Genomic DNA, 18617 nt, shown 5'->3' with positions numbered 1-18617 from the left:
AATTAGGAAAGTGAGCAATGTAATTCAAAAATCAAAAACATTTTTGTTCCTGTACTTGTATGCTTTTCGCAAGAATGGCAACTGGCATACAGAGGCAATATATTCCGATATGAACTGTGCTTGATCAGCATATAGTCAACATCCCATAGCACTATCAAACGTATTAAAAAGAAGCCTAAAAATTCAGGAAATTGCATTTGCCAAAGTTTAGGAAACTCAACACAGTGGTGCAACATACCCAGCCTGAAAAACAGAGCCATACAGCAAACATGGATACATTTCTGCAACCAACATATACATATAAGAGATGACCACAAGCTACAGTCAGGCCTCCAGAAGAGCATCTTACTGGGCCTTTTTACGCATTAAAATCTTGTAAATACCACACCTTTTATCTTTCTATGCATACCATTTACGCACCAGTGGAGAGAGCAAAGTACAATGCAGAGTGCAAGTGACTTGATGGAAACCAGAACACTTCGTGATTCTTATCTGCATGGATGAAATTGCAGGCCATGTAGGAGTAGTTCAGACATTTTTGCCTGTGCTGCAAGCACCAAGCCTGTCAGAAACAGCATACAGTGAGGAGGAACGGTATCTTTCTGTTCAACTGCTGCTGTCTTTTGGGTCTGTAGACACTCATGGAAATGATTTATTTCATAATGCATGCATATTTATTTTCCTAGCATTTTAGCAGTAATACGATGGAAAACTTAATACAATTGGGAAATAGTCTTAACGGAAAGTATGCCTTTTAGTGAATGGTTGCTTGCCAAAGTATTTTTGAGTTCCTGTGCTGTGTGTAATTATCATCAATGATAATGATGTGTTATTTACATAGGGCTTTCGCCAAACTGCTGTACATAGAACATATTGTAGCAACAAGACCCGAGGCGGCGGGCCAATACCGCCCCAGGTAATGCCCCTGGGTCTTATAGCCATTAGTACCCCGGCCCGTTAGGCCGGGGTTCTAATGGTATTTTTTTCTGTTTCGAAACGCTGCTGCGTTTCGAAACAGAAAAAAAAAATGGCACCCGGGAAAGGGAAAACGTAGTCCATTTTCCCTTTCCATGCGGCCTTCGGGAGCGGACGCACTGGCGTACAAAGGAATACCGTGTGGCATGGCTCGCAAAAGAGCCAATTCACACATTGTATTCCCGGTGTGCAGCGCGTGCCGGGTACTAATTACATATATTTATCACCCAAGCATAGCTGATACTTATTTGGGCGTGTTGGCCTTGCCAGGGATTCGAACCTGCAACCTGGAGATCTCTCGTACATTACAGCGAGCACTCAACCAGCTGAGATATCCTACTGGTGCATGAAGCCACAATATGTATCTACATGGTGTGTTCATACATTTTAATGTGAATGAAGGTTTTTCACAAATGTAATTACTTGTTTGAACCCAGGCATCTTTGCTACACAACTGTTTTAGTTGTGTTCTATTCTTTTTCAAGTTTAGTTATGTTCTGGTTGCCTTTCGCATACTATTTAAACTTTTGCAAATGCAAATTATTTTTACTCTTACAATTAAACTGTACACTCTAGTTATTAAAATAGTGCATACATTACTGCCACGGCAAACCTTATCTGTGGAATGTCTAGTTTAAACCTCCATTAAAACTTAACATGACATACATGTTGTAAATTATACTATAAAAGGTCAGAGGCAGCAAGTCCCTTGCTAAAGGGTGAGTGGTTGTCATTATCCTAGTGGCCAAAGCCTCCTTCAAATATACATTTAAAACATTCAAAACCTGACTCTCCAATCAGCGCAAGCACTGTTACAAAACAAAAATGAAATGGATACATTTCAAATGAAATGGAAAGTCACTGGAATGGTAACCCAGATAGGCATTGAACTGTTTTTATGTAGCGCTTCATGCAGGGACCTTTAACTTCTAAGCAGTGTGATTATTATTAGCTCAGATGATAGTTTAGTGACCTCTGAAGGGACAGCCAACCTTTCACCATGAGATTAGATATAGATTTTAGCCTTGAGCACTTGCCTCTCTGCCATAGCTCTCAACCATTTGTTTCGCAAAGGCGGGTGAAAACACCCGATTTTATTTTTGGCGGGTGAGAGGCCCATTGAAATGAATGGGCGTGCAGGAAGCTTGGCGGGTGAGTCAGCTGTTTACAAGGCGGGTGACACCCGCCAAAAGCGTGAGAGTTGAGAGCTATGCTCTCTGCGCTATGATATCACAACACTGGCATACCATTAAGTAGAACTAGTTCCAGTAAATGCAGAATTTAATCATCAGATAATTATACCGTGAAAGCTCAAAACACAGAATGCTTTACTGTGTAATTGGCCAGGTTTGCATGCATCTTAAAAATTATAATATATACAGAAGAGATCAAATAGGCAGGAAAAATGAAAATCGTATTGAGTGATTTATCCTTGGTTATATGTGACTTTATCAAATGATAAAACAAATAATTTTGAACGAAGAAAAAACATCAAACATTTTTTTTTAATATTCCGTTGTTCATGGGGACCCCAATACCCCCTTTTTCAAATTATGTTCCCCCACCCGTAAAACTATTCCCATTCCCAACGCCATTAATATAGTTTGATAACAGTGGTTATTTTTATAGATGTTTTGGGTTCGTTGAAAAATGCATTCTTGGTTTTCTATTTAATAACATCACTGCATACCTTTATCCTCCTGTAATATTAACATCGCCTTCGGCAACCTGCTTTAGGAAATTAACTATCTGAATGGTGGCTGTGAATTGGTACACAAATCAGGTGTTCTTCTAAGGCTGAATTCCTTCTAACTATGGTTTACAAACTTCCTACTAAGTGGTGTTTTTTCCAATTCTGAGAGCAGAGTTAGCCTTCTTATTTGGACTAGTAGCTATCAATGCTATATTACTTCTATCTGTGAGGAGCCTGCACTGCAGAGGCAATTAACTGTTCCTGTTCTATGTGGGGTGTTAGGCAAGATTGTGAGCAGTATCCTTTGGAAGACTACAGCAATCTTGACCTCCTGGCACTATGAACCCAACCATTGGTATAAGTCTGTACTACACAGGTTGGTAGTGTGGCTGAGCAGCCAGGCTTATCTCAAGAGGGGTCAATGTGAGCAGTAGGGTTGCAACACAGAGTTTCACAGTGACAGTTATTCAAAAAAACACTTACACTCAAGGTTTCTTGATTAAACAATTATTAATTTATTTAACAGTCAGTTATATAAGTCTTCTTCAGAACGGAGCAAAACATGTAACAATTATAATACACTTCAAAACACACTCTGTTTCTCTAAATCCGATGATACCCATTGGGGATGACACACAGACACTTCTCACATCCTTAGGTGGCTTAAATAGCTAGGACACTGTGGACATTCAGAGCAATCTTGAGTTTGGCTGCAAAGGGTTAGATAGAGGAATAAAAAAAAGGTTAACAAATAATTCACAAACTGGCAAGTACTTTTCAAACCTTACAATACAAAGTCATTTTAACCCTTTCCTGGGGGAAAGGCAAAAGCACAAAGTCAGAGGTAGAAGAGTCTCCCAGGGAGCCAGGACAGTCAATGTTAGTTGACCAAAGTCTAGGGGAGCTGATATTCTTTGCAGAGGAGTAAAAGTCTTGCACAATGTTTTTAGAAATGTTTGTAGAAATAAGATTCACTTGAAGGGCCACAAGCTGGAAGGCTTGTGAGGGGCAAAGCTGCAAGCAACTCTACAATGGCAACCAAGACAAGTCTCAACTGAAAACAAGTAAGGCTACACAACAAGAGGTAAGTCCTCTTAGGCTTACAGTACCTTTGGTTAGAAGAAAGGGTTCCAGCGTCTTCTGTTCCTGTGTGGCTCTGCAGATCCTGTTGTTCCTGGGCCTCAGTCGTGGGGACAAGAGGGAGGACGTCTGGGGACTACTGCAACAAATGGGAAGGTCGGCGGCGGCAAAGGTCAAACTTTAATTCAGCGGCACTTCACGGTTTCAGCGCCTCGCGTCTATTGCAAATATCAACACTGCGATTCTCGGATACCACTTAAGACTTTCCTTGCATCTGGGGCGACTCACTCTGTTGAGGTAGCTCAGGCTTGGCCAGTCCTGCTTCAGGGAAGTCCGGTGGATCTGCCTGGCACTCGGGTCTGACTTAAAAGTGATGCGCTCGATCTGGTGTTCCTCTCCCTGGCACTTCGGTTCCAGCAGCAACAGCGGAAGTACAGCCAGCTCAGAGAGGATGTCCAGGCGAGTTCACTTTGGAGTTGATTGGTCCCACCAACCCATGGGGAGAAGTCGTCCTTGCAGGGCTTCTGTAGTCGAGCCGAATTCGGAATTTCAGCACAGCAGCAGGGCTTCACCGGGCAAACCAACGGTCCAGGAGTTGCAGCAGTCGTCTATCCAAGTTCTTCTTCGGATTACTTTGTCCAGTGGTCGACTCTGCCTTCCAAGCCAAAAGCTTTGCCTTTTATGCAGGTTTCTCCCATTCATTCCAGCCTAGCTGTCAATCAGACAGCAGGGTGGCTGTCCTCCAAGGACAGCTGGCCAATCACCTTTGGGTGCATTCCTGTAACCAAGACAATTAAGCACAGGGAGTTTCGGGCACCTCCCTCACTTCCTGCCCCTGCCAGACATACTGGAGCCAGAGGCGGGCTTTGCTCGTGAATCCCGCCAAAGGCAAAACGAACATAGGACCAAACCCGTTTTGGAGTGCAGATTAAATCTCAAGAAGGACCTTTCCTACAAGAAAAAGACTGGGCCATTTTGACAAAATGGGCACCCATGGGTTCCTTACTGCAGCTGCGAACGCAAAACACACAGTAAAAACACACATTGCTAGTAAAATGTAAACCATTGCCACCAGCCATTAATTTTAGAAAGGGTAACATAAAAATGTTACATTAGGAACTAGACAAAGGGGATACTAAGTAACCCCTCCAGCACCCTATTGTAAAATAGTGTGTGCTGGGTCTAGAAAGTTACAAAATATAAGTAAAGTCAATTTCACTTCACTGCTCTTGGAAACAGTAGTTTCACCAAGAGAAGGTATTTAAACCTTTGGGAAATCTAAGGGACTGGGTCACTGCACTGAAGGTGCTGTGTGTCACAATGTAAAGATGATGCCTATGGAGTTTGTCAGACTCCAAAGTCAAAAGAAACAGAGTCCAAATCACAGAAAAATATATGAGAGAGTGGGGAAATGGTCTCACCCTCTCCAGGTTATAAAGCAAAAGTCCTAAAGTCCAGCAAAAGAGCTGGGGGTTTCTAAGGTAGAAGGGAATTAGCACATTTCTGAGAATTCTCGCTAACATGGAGGATGCGCCCACTGCTAGTAAGATATTCCGATTCTATTTGAGGGGAGCTTAGATCGCTTAGCCCCTGCTGGGCAAGTTCTTTATGATGGGAATTTGGACGGCTGAGGCCTATGCTGTACCTTTCCATGCGAGTCTAACTTGCATTTTGTGCCCTTCATTTACCTGTTCAGCGTGGGGGTGCTTGCTCCATCCCATGCAGTATTATCTCTTTGTGAGTTGAACTTCTGCTGCTGTGACCTTATTACTGCTAACACTGTACTGTTCCACGTACTGTTCCATGTGAGGAAAGCATCAGCTTCTGAGGCTAATAGCATACCCTTTCTATATTAGGGAGTGTGCACTCCTGAAGGATATGCTGTACCTGTTCTATGTGAGGAGAGCTTCTACCGCAGAGACCCATTCCTTATCTGTTCAGTGTAGGTATCTTCTACCCCTGCTTTACCTTGCACTGATACACTCCACCTGTTCTAAATGATGATGGTTTGCATTGCTGTTGTCCTGATTTGCCTTCTCTGAGTGAGGACAGCCTGAACGGCTCCTACTCATGCTAACCTGTTCTGTGTGAGGGAAGCGTTAAGCAGCAGTTTATGCTGCTGTTTTACCTATTCATTGCATGCATGGGAAGTTTATGTTGTTAGTGCTCATATGCTCCATTTGTGAGAGAAATCAGCTTTTCTGTCATGATGTGGACCACAGGATTATGATGTCATTGAGTTACATGTTTGCACGCGACGGCTTTATGTCAGATATGTTTTACTCTCTTGTGAAGGAGAAAACTAATGTTAACTCCCTTGAAATCACATTTACTCTCAAAGTTTAAAAATAAGGAGTAAAATACTCCACCTCAACATCTTACAAGGAGCACTGGCTACAGTGTAGCAGAAACAGGGGCAAGGCATCCAGGTCACCAGTGTTTCAAACCCTAACGGAGATGAAAAATCTCATCTGGGAATAATGAAGGGAATGGCCTTTCTGTAGCACGTTGCAGTGGGCCAGCCCAATTGGTTGCAGCCTTTTCACCACATTTGGTGAAACTGCCTTTTTGCTGCATTTTCCACTGCGTTCTTTTGAAGCAGTGCGGGCTAAGGTAAATTTAATATTGGTTGATAGGGTATCAGGGGCATAGGAGGGTGATGTTGGGGGTCTACCCATACAAATGCACCACGAAAAAATGCATTAAGAAGGGCAACACAGCCAGAGGTCCCTGATCCAGCTGCAGTATCCCTGGAAAACACAGAGCAGCAGAAATAATACAAGTTACTCTCCATAGTGATGCTTGATTGGTAGTCCATGTCACTTTTGTCAGATTGTTGGTATATCTGTACTCTCGGTACAGACAAAGCATGTTTTGAAAACTATTAGAAAAGCAATGGAAAGCTATGGAGGTCTCTGTGCAAACGCATCCACACAACTCCTATGCACACATCTGCTTCTATAGCCCAGTACTACTCTCTCCGCCAATGCCACAAAAGACAAAAACAAGCAATGCCAGGTGGGTGTTGGTAGCATGGAGGCATGGGCTACCTGTACAAGAACTGCTACTGTAAGTAACATGTGCCTAGGATACACTTTGTGTAACTTTTTCCCCAACTCTTGGGATAGATTTCCATGCACCAATAATTCATTCAGATGAGGATGGCAGTATCATTTCTTGATTTAAGAGAAAGATGTATTTACCTTTTCAGGAAAAATTAAGGATAGGTCCTAATAACCACCTTGCCCATATGGAACACTGTATAGGGTTCCTCAAAGCCGTTAAGATATGACGCTCACTCACATTTTGGGCTAAGTGATGGCGATGAGAAACAATCTTACAGATGAGGCACATTACTTTACACATGGCCATAGTTTTGAGGGCTTGCCAGCCTAGGCCGCAAGACCCACAATCTAGCACTTTCTTCACCAGACGATGCACTTAACCACCAGATTCTGAAAGGACACAATATCTGTCTCTGAATTTCTATAAGCACTAATGGAAGAAAGGTAGGACTTCCAAGCGTCAACCTGAATGTCCATATCTGCCAAATATAACACGAAAAGCAGCACCTGGCCAAAGGTGCAAGAAAGCAAGTGCCACTGCGAGTGCCACTGCATCTGCTGAGACCAATGACAAAAAAACAGACATTTGCTTTGGTACTGCAGCCAAGCGGCCGGCCTCCTGATTGCTTGCAAGATACTGAGATTATTCTCAGGCAAGCCCAGAACAGTGAACACTTGTTCTTCAGGCTACCACCATAATTGATTGAAGGCCGGACTGTGGAACATGTGCCTGCTCTAGTCTCTGCTGCTGGGATTTTACACCATATGACTGATTCCAGTTCACTGCCAGCTGCAAAAGAGTCACTTGTGAGTGCAACCATGCTGGTAAGAACCATCTGGTCACAAGTCCACATATGAATGATCGCCCCCCAGAACTATTGTTGAAGCTCTTCCAACAAAGCAGGAGAAAACCATCATCTGCAGGTCCAGCACGAGGCCAATAAATGTAATTCAGCAGCTTCAGGGAAAGACCAAGTCAGAACATGAGGTACAGAAGAGACTGAGGTGAGACAACTGCTGGATGCTGTGAAGCTCAAACTAACCAGTCTTAAGTAGGAAGCAATGCGTGTCCTTTGTGACGAATCGCGAGATGTCGTCACTTCTCCCCAGGGGGAGAGCCCCTTGCCACGAGGCCAGGGTGGTGAGGCTGCTACCACACAGTCCCCCTAGGGGCGGTACGCAGCGGGAGGATCTCATCGGAGGAGACTGCCATTCTGGGGACAAGGGAGAACATCTTGGGAGAATGCAATATATACATTCTCCGCCATGCTCTACACACTCCCTCATTCATAAGTCCCCTCTGTTAACACTTCTGTAATATGTGTAAAGTTGAAGGTACTGGGAAGGAAAAGGTCCTCAAGAGCCCTAGGGATTTGTCTGATCCTAGCTCTGGGACGAGGAGGCCTCTAGGAGGAGTAAGTATTGACTTGACAGCTCTCACTGCAGGTGTGGACATTGTGCCAGGGCAGAGCTTCCAAAATAAAAAGCAAACTCAAGATGGAGTAGGGGTCTTCTCCTTCAGTCCATGACGACCCTGGGAGTTTCAAATTGTGTGCAGGAAAGAAGAGCCAGGTGTCGCGGTGGACTGAGACAAGCAGCCATGGAGGTCCCGTGAAAGTCACACAATAGGCAAGCTCCCTGCCAGTCCTGGGGAATCGTGTGGTGGCACAGAGACAGGAGGTTGGAAGCACAGAAGTGAACTGCAGACCCGAGCAGCCAACCAGAATGACTGCTGGTGCTGCTGTGAATTCGTCAGATCCCAGGAAGAACCAGAGAGCCAACGACCACAGTAACATGTACAGGGGCGATCGAGAGGCCCGGTAGGGACATGGGGCAGGCAGCAAGAAGGCTCTGCAGCAGAGGCTTGCTTCCTCGGCCCAGTGGAGTCACGAAAATCACTGACCAACAGAGAGGGATCTGGGACCCACAAGGAGAAGAAGCTATCTCCCTTGCATCAGAACTTGGTGGGTGAGCGAGCCAATCAAGCTGGGCATAAGAAGGTGAGGAACAGGGGTCACAGACCCCCACCGAGACGCGAGGAAAGCGATGCATTTGCATTGAATCTGTACTTGGAGGAAGAGCAAGCCAAGCATAACAAAAGGGGAAAAACAGGGGTCTGGGACCCACACGGAGAAGCGAGGCATCTCCCTTGCATCCATAGTTTGGCTTGCGAGTGAGCCAACAGTACCGAATCAGGGAGCGAGAAAAGCAGGGGTCTGGAACCCAAACCAGGAAGTGAGGCGGTTTCCTAATGGTCCCACTTGGCAGGGGAGTGAACCAGGTGGCCCAAACTGAACAAGATCGTCCAGAATCGAAGATCCAATATCCGCATACCGCACAAGTCATCTTCCTCGCTGCAGTACTTGGTAAAGAGAAGATACCAAGTGAGCTCAATCAAAGAAAAGAAGTTAAGAACTGTGTGTCTGAAACCAAAGGGCGAGAGAGACTAGGGGAGGGGAGTCATTCCCCCTGGTTATCTGGAACCGTGGTGACCATTGAAAAGATACCAGGTGAAGAGTCATTCTCCTGGCAACCGTAACCAGGGGAAGGGAGTCATTCCCCGGTTGTGTTGAACTGTGTAGATAATAGGAAAAGGGAGGCATTCACCTAGTAAACAAGATGGTACGAATCCTAGAGTCAGGATCCCAGGAGAAAGGAGTAAATTTCCTAGTAATCAGGACCAGGAGAGTCATTCCCCTGGTTATGTGGAACTTTATCTCTTATGTTGTACTAGAATCGAGAACTTTGTTGCTTTTTAGCATTACCATTGGGAAATTTGTGTTGTGTCTTGAAAATGAATTGAGACCCAAGGAAGGTACCTATTGCCAGGGTAAAGATTCCACCTACCATCAGTTGGAACTTTGGTCTGCTGTCCAGAAGAAGGGAGCCATTCTTCTGTATTAAGAACTTCCCCCATCTTTTTAGCTTAGTATTTAGTGTAAGGGACAGAAGCAGGGTGTTGACATAGGGTGGTGGAATATTAATTTGCACTGACATTCTGACAGGACCATTTGTCTTTTAAGTTGAGGCAGGTCAACCCCTCTTAGAGCTAGGGAAAGCTAGGTTTTCTCTTTATTTTCTGGTATAATAAAGGTTTAGGCCAACAACCATGCCACCTGTGTGTCGGTCTCCTCCTTCTGACCCTACACCTTTTAGACATAGGTGAGCTGCAATCATGGATAACGCTTTTATGAAGACCTTTGAAGGTGGGCAGAATATGAACAGAGCCACATTTTATTGGAAGCGACTACCTCTCACTAGGAACCTTAGGAAGTATGTGTTTGGGGGTTAGATTGCGATGTGCAAATACATGTCACTCAAATTTATGGCTTACAGCCAATTCCCCCTTTGGAAGGAGGTGATGACCTGCTGCACAGTCACTATTTTGAAGCACTCCCCTGGGATGCATCAATTGAATGTGAGGAGTTTTAAGATGGTGCACTGCCCTTGTGATGAATCACAGGAATGTGTCTCTTCTCGCCAAGGGGGAGCAACCCCCCCTGTAAGGGTAGGAGGTGACCCTGCTCCACAACACCTTCCCGAGGGGTTAAGGCAAGTGGGACCTCACGGGAAGGGACTCCACCCTTTGGCCACAAGGAATCCAGTTCCTGTGAGGAACTCCTTAGAGCACATTACAACAATACCTCTAAGATTTATATGAAGGAAATACCAGCATCTGTTATTGTCAACAGGAAAATGTGAATATTCCTTTAAATGAAAAATCACCCCTAACTGAGATAAGCAGGATGACGTACAGAGGAGAAGAAAAGCCACCAGAGAGAGAAAAAGGAACACAACACTGCACCAGGGAAGACCCAGGGCTACGCAATATATGAAAGGGGAGGAGACTGGAGAGGAGATAGAGAAGCCCGCAAGTTATGAATTGGCTTGCACGCTGTGACGGAGGAGAGGCTGCATGCGCGGCGTCCTGTTGCGAGAAATTAAGAAACTGACAAAGATGTGCTGCATCTTAAAACATTGAGAGGGAGAGAAGCGAAGCGTGACGTGTGGCGTCCTAAACCCCCCCACCCCAAGAGAGAAAGAAAAGGAAAAAGAGTGGTGGTGTGACCACAACACCACAACAAACACGTGGTGGATCCAGTGTCGCAAAAAATAACACTGATCCCCCTCTGCAATTGCCAAAGCGGAGCGAGTCGGTATCTGAAGTACTGAGGAGTCATCCTAGACGACGAAACAAACAGAGATATTGAACAAACACAAGGGGCCAACCTGATGAAACAAAGACAGACTCAAACAAATAAGAAACCCAGTGACGTTATCCCTAACAGCAGCAAGTAAAAGGGAAAATGGGAGACCCGGGAGGGACAGGAGAATCATTATTTGAATGCTCATCAAGATGAAAGATTGACATATAGAAGAGTGAATGAGAGTCGTTATTGGAGTCCTCATACTCGTCCCAGTCCAGGAGAGGAGGTTATCAGAGCAACATATAGAGGAGTGAATGTGAATCTTTGTTGGAATGGTAATATTGATATCAGTCAAGACGAAGGAAGTCTAGTTAAAGAAGAGTCCAGAAATAAAAGAAAAGTCTGAAGACAAGGTTGGAGGAGAATAGGTTCAAGGACAAGTCTCACAGAGAGACACCAGAGACTGAACTGTATAAAGAGGACAACCGTGATAAATTAAAGAATAATGAGTATTGCATAATTATACCTTGGGAAAAGAGAATAACGATGAATAAAACAGAAAGAAAGCCAAAAGTAACAAGTAAAGGCAATCCATTACCAAAGCAAGCAAGAATCAAAGTCCCATAAAGTATTGAAAGAACTACACAAGTTAATAAGAACAGTCACCAGAGACTACTTAAAGAGAAGTATTGAACTGAAGTTTGCAAGAAGAAAAAACCCCAGGAGAAGGGAGTCATTCTCCTGTCTTTAGTTGTTAAGTTAGTGGTAGGGTCGAAAGGGTTAGTTCAGATGGTGGAAAGATTTTGTTAAGACATTCACTGACGACTGACAAGCACCTTAGTTTGTATTGCTAGGTAGGGACGCCTCATAGCATAGCTAAAGCGAGGCGTTTACCTTTTCCTTTAAATAAATACTTCAGTAAAATGGATGATCGGAGTCTGCGTCCTCCTTCTGACCCCATCACATCCTCCAGTTATTTTCCCCATTCCAAAGAGCTGGTAAATTAGTGGGGGGTGGTTGGGCTCCCTCTTCTGTGGCCTGGATTTCCGGTATTTGCTCTGGTGTTACCTTCTGAATTATGGGAGGGGAGGAAGGGAGGAGAAGCCTGTTCCCAGAAGCGATGACCTGAAGGTCCGACGGGTCATGTGCAACCTATGTTACTCTTGGTTTCTCGCTCCCAGACTCACAACAGGACGAGCTATTCCTGGATAAACAGGGGGTTGCCAGACATTTTCTTTTTCAGATGCGGAGGTCCGGAAGCAGAATAACCTGTTGCTTTGCTTCCTTAGTTCATGGCTGGAGGAGAGTTATTTGTTTTGCCGAATGGTCAGGAAGGCTAAAAAATCTGCCGTCTTCCTTCACTAACTCTGTCAAAGGAACACTTGTCTGGGTATTTGGAGTTTTAGCCAAATAGGCTTGGTAGCCGTGGAGCCAATCTCACACTGCACCAACTACTCCTTTCTGTCTAATGGGAGGTCTAGGACTTTGTCATGACCCTTCTGTAGAAGACAAATTAACATAAGCCAGACTGGTTTTACCATGCTCATTGGTTCACGGTCCTGGAGGTGGTGTTGACATAGTTGAGGGTACTTCTGAAGAAAGCGACAAATAAAATGTTACTCACAGTAATGACTGAGGTACTCCTAGCCCATAGTCGCCATTCCTCCATACGGCATAGGAATGGGACCTGACCCATTTTGCCGTGCAAAAAGCACCCTTCCCTTTTAAATGCAGTGTGCGCATAGGTGCGGGCACAACCACACCCCGCCCACCAGCACCTCACCTCGGCCCCCTTTGTAGCGTCGGACACAAGACGGTCCATAATTGGCAACTGTTTTGGTATGGGGGATGGGATGTATGGAGGAAAAGGGACTATGGACTAGTGCTAATTACATCCCATGGGAAATGTTGCTGTGCCTTTATCTCTGACGGCATGAGCGTGCATGCCCGCTGCATGAGTTGGAAGCACAATTTATTGCTTGAAATTAAACACCGACACAAACTTGGGTAAGAACTTCAGTTGCATCCGGAGGACCACCTGGTTTCTGTGAAACACTGTATATGGTTTGTTACCAGACAGTGCTTGGATTTCACCAATCATTCAAGCTTCAAAGGGATTATGGGCCAGAGCCTAAAGAATTATATTGAGATCCCAGAGCTTCTAGAGTCGACCCCGCGCATCCACTGAAGACTATCGGCATCATAATAGAGTGATGGGAGTGATGGGAAGGACGGAAGACTTCACCACACAACACTGTTCTCCTGAGTCCACCATACTAGGTCCTGCTTCAAGGAGATTGGAATGAGAATCTGGTCTGATTCATTCCCTGTTTCTTGTTTCCAAGACCTGGACAACTGCACCATCGTGGATCTCATCTTGAGCCTGCCTGGTGGTACCATGAGACCACAAGACAGCATTAGGCCTATTAAATGTTGGTACCGCCACAGCATGTATTGTATTGTAGTAGTCATTAATATAGCGCCTTTTCCCATTTCTATGGCCTCAAAATGCTTTGTGGTAGGAACGCCCTCTGGGACTGAAGTCCAGGTATGGGAAAGTTCTCAGAGGAGGCTTAAGATGCGTGTGTGCATTTGGCCAGGATTAGGCCTTAGGAGGGCTGGCTAGGCACCAGTAAGCAACCCAAGAGGCCAGGCATGTGGATGGGTGCTGATGGAGGTGATGGAGTGCTAGCTCAGGAGATAGGTACCCAGCTAGACCAGAATTTGTCATAGGTTGTCGCTGTATTCTAATGGCAGGGGTGTTGAGGCAATCTAGTGTTTCAGTGCAAAGCGGTTATGTGACCAGCTAGACCGAATTTGGCATAGTCGTAGCTGCATTCTAAAGTGCGTGGATGGATAGTTGTCTGTGGGAGTGGTCCACCAAAGTGGTGCATTTATACATACCGTAAGCTCAGATGAAGCTTATCTTTGATGTTGCTGTGTCATCCGATCTTCTGTGGGGAAGAAAAAGCCAGCTACCTTCGTAGACATTTCTAGGTACTATGGACAAGCTACCCTCAAGTCTTATAAGTGCAATCGACTGGCTGTCCTAGAACATCTTCTAGGTGGGACAGACAGGCTACCATAGAAACTAGGATAATGGGATTCTCCAAGCGCAATAGACAGGTTACCTTTATAGTTTTATTACATATATTCCAAGTTCTACTAATGCTAACCAAGGAGTCCGCTAAGTGCGATATCAAGGATACCTGCATATAACCATTGTGCATTACAATGGTTAACCTAAGCAGTTGTAAGTGCTATGGAGGGTTACCAACCTATATCTTAGAGCGTTAATGGGCAGCCAAAACATTATAATGCGTGAATGCTCTAAGTGTAACACATGTGTTAACTGCATGTGCTTTCTTCTAGTTGCAACACCAGACTACCCGCATATCTAAGTAAAACCCCCCATGCTGTCCTTACAGGTATTGAAAACGTATAAGCAGGCTAATATCAATAACTAATATCAAGAAACTGTCAGGTACAGTACCAAGGCCTCAGAGCAGTGGCAACATATCCTGAAAGATATTTAGGCACAGAAGGGCCAATCCTGATACATCTTCTTGGTGCAATTAACAGTCTGTCCTCAAAGGACTTCAGGCTCATTGGGCCGGTTCTCACTATGATATTGAGAGTGCTGGGGATATCATCATAAAACAGTAAATTGACAGGCTGGCCAGAGAGTGCTGCACCATTCCTACCCCCATCCCCTAAAATCCATTGAGTGTGTCACATTTCCTAACCACAACAGTCCATCTAAGTGCGTTACGATTCCTACCCCCCAAAAAACCAACTAGTTGCACCACATTTCCCATCCCCAGCAATCCATCTAATCGAACATTCTGAATGCTTTTTAGTAGAAAGTCTGGTGAGAAAATTGACTGCTGTTATGCTGTTATAATATCCCTGAGTATCTCCTGCATAGAGAACATCCTCTTGGAGAGTATGTCCCATCGTATGCTCCGTAAAAGAAAGTCTTGTGTTGGCATGAATTCTGATTTCATGAGGTTTCCCGAAAACCCCAGATAGAATAAAACTTGCATTAGTATCTGACTGGACCATTCCGTCCCCTCCGGAGAGCTGGATCCGATTAGCCGGTTGTCCAGGTAGGGACATATCTGATGACCCTCCTACCTCAGGAGGGATGTAACTGCATTCATAACCTTTGTAAATACTCGAGAAGCCAAGTTTAAGCCGAAAGGGAAGACTATGTACTGAAAATGATGGCCCATCACTCTGAATCACAACAGTCAGTGTGGTTGCCATATGGGAACATGGAGGTAGGCTTCCTTCAGGCCCAGGGAGCACAACCAATCTCCCCTTGAAGAGAGCTTTGGCGATATGCGCCGGTGTCACCATCTTGGACTTTTCCCAGGAAAGGGAAGGACTGAGGTAAGACGGGTCTAGAACCACTTGCATGCATGCATGCCTGGTTCTTTCGGTGGATCAAAGATCCAAAAGTAAAATCCTTGACCGCCGTCTATGTGGGAAACCATCTCTACATAGTTTGGTTCTGGATGAGGTTTTGCATCTCCTGTAGGAGGGCTGTAGAGCCAATTTGCAGAAGGAAAGAGGAAAGAATGGGAGGGACCGGGAGTCGAAAACCCCCTGAAACTACTGATAACAGTTATGGGTCCTGGAAAAGGCGACACCCTTACATGTTAAATGCCGAGCTAGGCTGCCATCCCCCAACCCCCACCCCCGCCCAGCGGTATCGTGGACCTTGCCACAATCCTCATTTTTGTTTCTGGGGCTTGTGAGAAGGGCGGGGGGGGCAGAAAAATCCCTTTGTTGCTGTCCTTGATGGCTTTCTGCAATGTGTGATAGGAGACTGTTCTGGATGCCTCTAAAACATTCGAAAGAGTGGAGTTGCTGGTCCGACCTGGTCTGTCCTTGCGAGAACCCTTGAGTCGCTGCTTTGGACAAGATTGCTAGCGACTTAGCTGTTTGGGTAGTACTGTATTTTTCTTTCTCAGCTCCTCATCAGTGGAGGAATTAAACAGTTCAGTACCCTCTACTGGTAAATCCACAATTCGGTCTTGGACATCTGTATTAAACTTGGTAGCGTGCATTCAAGGTGAATGTCTCATATCTGCGGCTATGGCCCTACCCTTATTTGCAGTGTCTATGTGAGACACACTTCCAAAATGTCTTGGGCCACTACCTTTGCCGGCGTCAGACAAGCTTTGAAGGCTGCTTGATGATCGACAGGCAAGTCTAGGAGGAAATCTATTTCCCATCATAATCGTTGATTGGCCACCGTGAATAACCCGTCGGCATAAGTCGGCCTTAAATTTTGCTCAGAGTTGAGATAGATAATTTTACCAAAAGATTCTAATAACGTGTCTTCCTTGGAAAGACATGCAGCCACTGGTGACACAGAAGATGATATTCCGCCAGAAGGTTTGGAATATAAGGATGCTGCTGCGACCACTGAGGAATGTGCGTGTGATGACAAAGAAATGTCTAAACTTCCATCTGTCTAAACCTTGCATCTAGTCGTTTGTTGATGAATGGGGTAGAATGTGGTTTGATCCATCATTTTCAACCCACCTCTAAAAAATCCTTTTGGAAAGGGATGTCTGAGCAATTTTGATGCTATCAAAGCTAAGACCTCTGCCAGCACCCCTCCTTTCGATTATGTTTGCTGGGGTACTGGTACCTCTACGAAATCTGCCAATACCTTCCTTGCGATCATGGAACAAACAAGCCAAATAGGGTATATCTTCATCCTCCTCTTCAGATTCTTAGCGTGGCAGGGATTTGCCACGCAACATAGTAGACTCCTTATCCTGAAGAACCTTAATTGCAAAAGGTATCAGACTAGGGTCTGCAGGTTGAGATGGAGCCTCAGGCTGTGAGGGGCCCAGAGCATCCTGCACTGGTTGAGGATGCGTTTGTACTGGAGGCAGTGGTGGAGGTGGTGGTAGAGGGGGCACAGGTAGTGGTGGTAGAGGAGGTAGAGGTATTGGTTGTGGTACCTGAGGAGGCTGAACCTGAGGTACCACTTCCTTAATTGGAGATTTTGATATCCCTGTCATTTTTTGCGACCTCAGGAGTTGCATGAAATGATAAAAAAAACAACCTATCCTCACATGCAGCATGTGCTTGCTGCCCCTGGGGGCTAGAGCCTTGCGCTGTCACCGTAGAGTTCCAAGTAGATATTGATAGTCCACTTCCCAATTGACCAAACTGCAGCCCACTACCCTCAGAAGCAGGGGTGTTGCTAGGTCTGGAAAAGACCCGGGGCTACGCTGATGTTGGAACTGTCTGGACTGGGGGCTAGCTAGCCTTTTGGCTGTAGCTCCTGAGATTCTATCTGGGGCTACAACCAAAAGATCAGGGGCTATAGCCCCCTTAGCCACCCCCTAGCAACGCCTCTGCTCAGAAGGGCTCCCTGGATGAGTAGGCTAAGCAGCATTCCACTGTGCCTGAGATGGGCCCCTGACAACACCATGGCTAGAGTGTCTGTGAGTAGGCTGTGCAAACCTATGTGGTTGTGTGGCCCATTCCGAAGGGGAAGAGGCTAATGTTGCTACAGACTCCTAGTGGGACAGAGTTAAGCACCACCAAATGGCTAGCTGCCATCGATTTGGTAGACGTGTGGGGAATACATGGAGGCTGTATGCTCAGTGCATAGCAGTGAGCCTTAGGCCTTTGAAGGCCCTTGAGATTTGACTTTGTGTTGAGACCGACCTCAGAGTTACCCCTGGAAGGCTTTACACCATGAGGCCTTCAAACAGAAGTCAGATCACGTTTAGGTGACCCCCTCAGGCCTAGGCCCGGTACCAGAACTTTAACGTTTACGGACCGATGTCCAGTAATAGGACCAGCCAGTCCCTCGACGTGGTAGCATCCAAAGACTCTCAGTGCATGCACTGGTATCCTGTGAGCCCTCATGTCGAGTGTCGGTATGAGGACCTCTAGGACCCTTCTCAGCAGATGAAGTCTGCTGAGGTAATGAGGAAGAAGGAGAACTTAACTGCCTGAAGTGCTTTGTTATGCGACACCCCAAGTCCTTGAGGTGATCCGGAGTTGACCACAAGAAGAACTCCCTTCACCTGGATAACCGATTTTTTAATGAGCTGGGAGTAATCGCCTCACAAGAATCCCACTGGTGATCGGGCCCCACACACTCTAAACAGAGGTAATGGGGGTCAGATGCTGGAAAGGATCCCTTGTAGGAGGCGCACCAAATGCAACCACTTGTGAATCACACACACTGGGGAGCGAGGTATCAGGGCCAGTGAAAAATCAAGAAAAAAATAAGGAAAACATAGGGAAAAACTGCTACGCAGTAAACAAAACACACGCTAGCGCAGGGTTGGTCCGAACCTGTCCGTGCGGAAAAGAGGACTGAGGTAAGGTGCCAGTGGGCAGGGCTGACAAGGCGTGGTTACACCCTGAGCCATCACCATGCACGCACTAAATTTAAAGGGGGAAAGCATGTTTTTGAGGGGCAAAACGGTTCCGGTCCCATCCCAGGATCATGTTGGTAAGAAGCAACTAACAAGCTTCCAAACTTCTAGATCCCAATCACCATGGGATTATGCTATCCAATTAAGAGGCAGAGAAGAACAAGTTACTTTCTTACCTGGTAACGTTCTTTCGATGGGATGTTCCGACGACGTATTCCACATCTATGACAGGTAA

At 45.6% G+C, this 18617-nt stretch overlaps 1 protein-coding gene and 1 long non-coding RNA gene across 3 annotated transcripts in view; one reads left to right on the top strand and one right to left on the bottom strand.

The window, feature by feature from the left end:
* The window catches only part of BACH2 (BTB domain and CNC homolog 2), a 1375433-nt gene that overhangs the window by 12412 nt on the left and 1344404 nt on the right, over positions 1-18617 (bottom strand). The gene's annotated exons all lie outside the window — the stretch shown is intronic.
* The window catches only part of LOC138453527 (uncharacterized), a 284002-nt gene that overhangs the window by 145178 nt on the left and 120207 nt on the right, over positions 1-18617 (top strand). The gene's annotated exons all lie outside the window — the stretch shown is intronic.

The sequence above is a fragment of the Ambystoma mexicanum genome, chromosome 4p, assembly GCF_040938575.1.
Source record: "Ambystoma mexicanum isolate Mex_15411 chromosome 4p, UKY_AmexF1_1, whole genome shotgun sequence".
In the NCBI taxonomy this organism is placed as follows: Eukaryota; Metazoa; Chordata; class Amphibia; order Caudata; family Ambystomatidae; genus Ambystoma; species Ambystoma mexicanum.
This window is presented reverse-complemented; position numbering and strand designations above follow the sequence as displayed.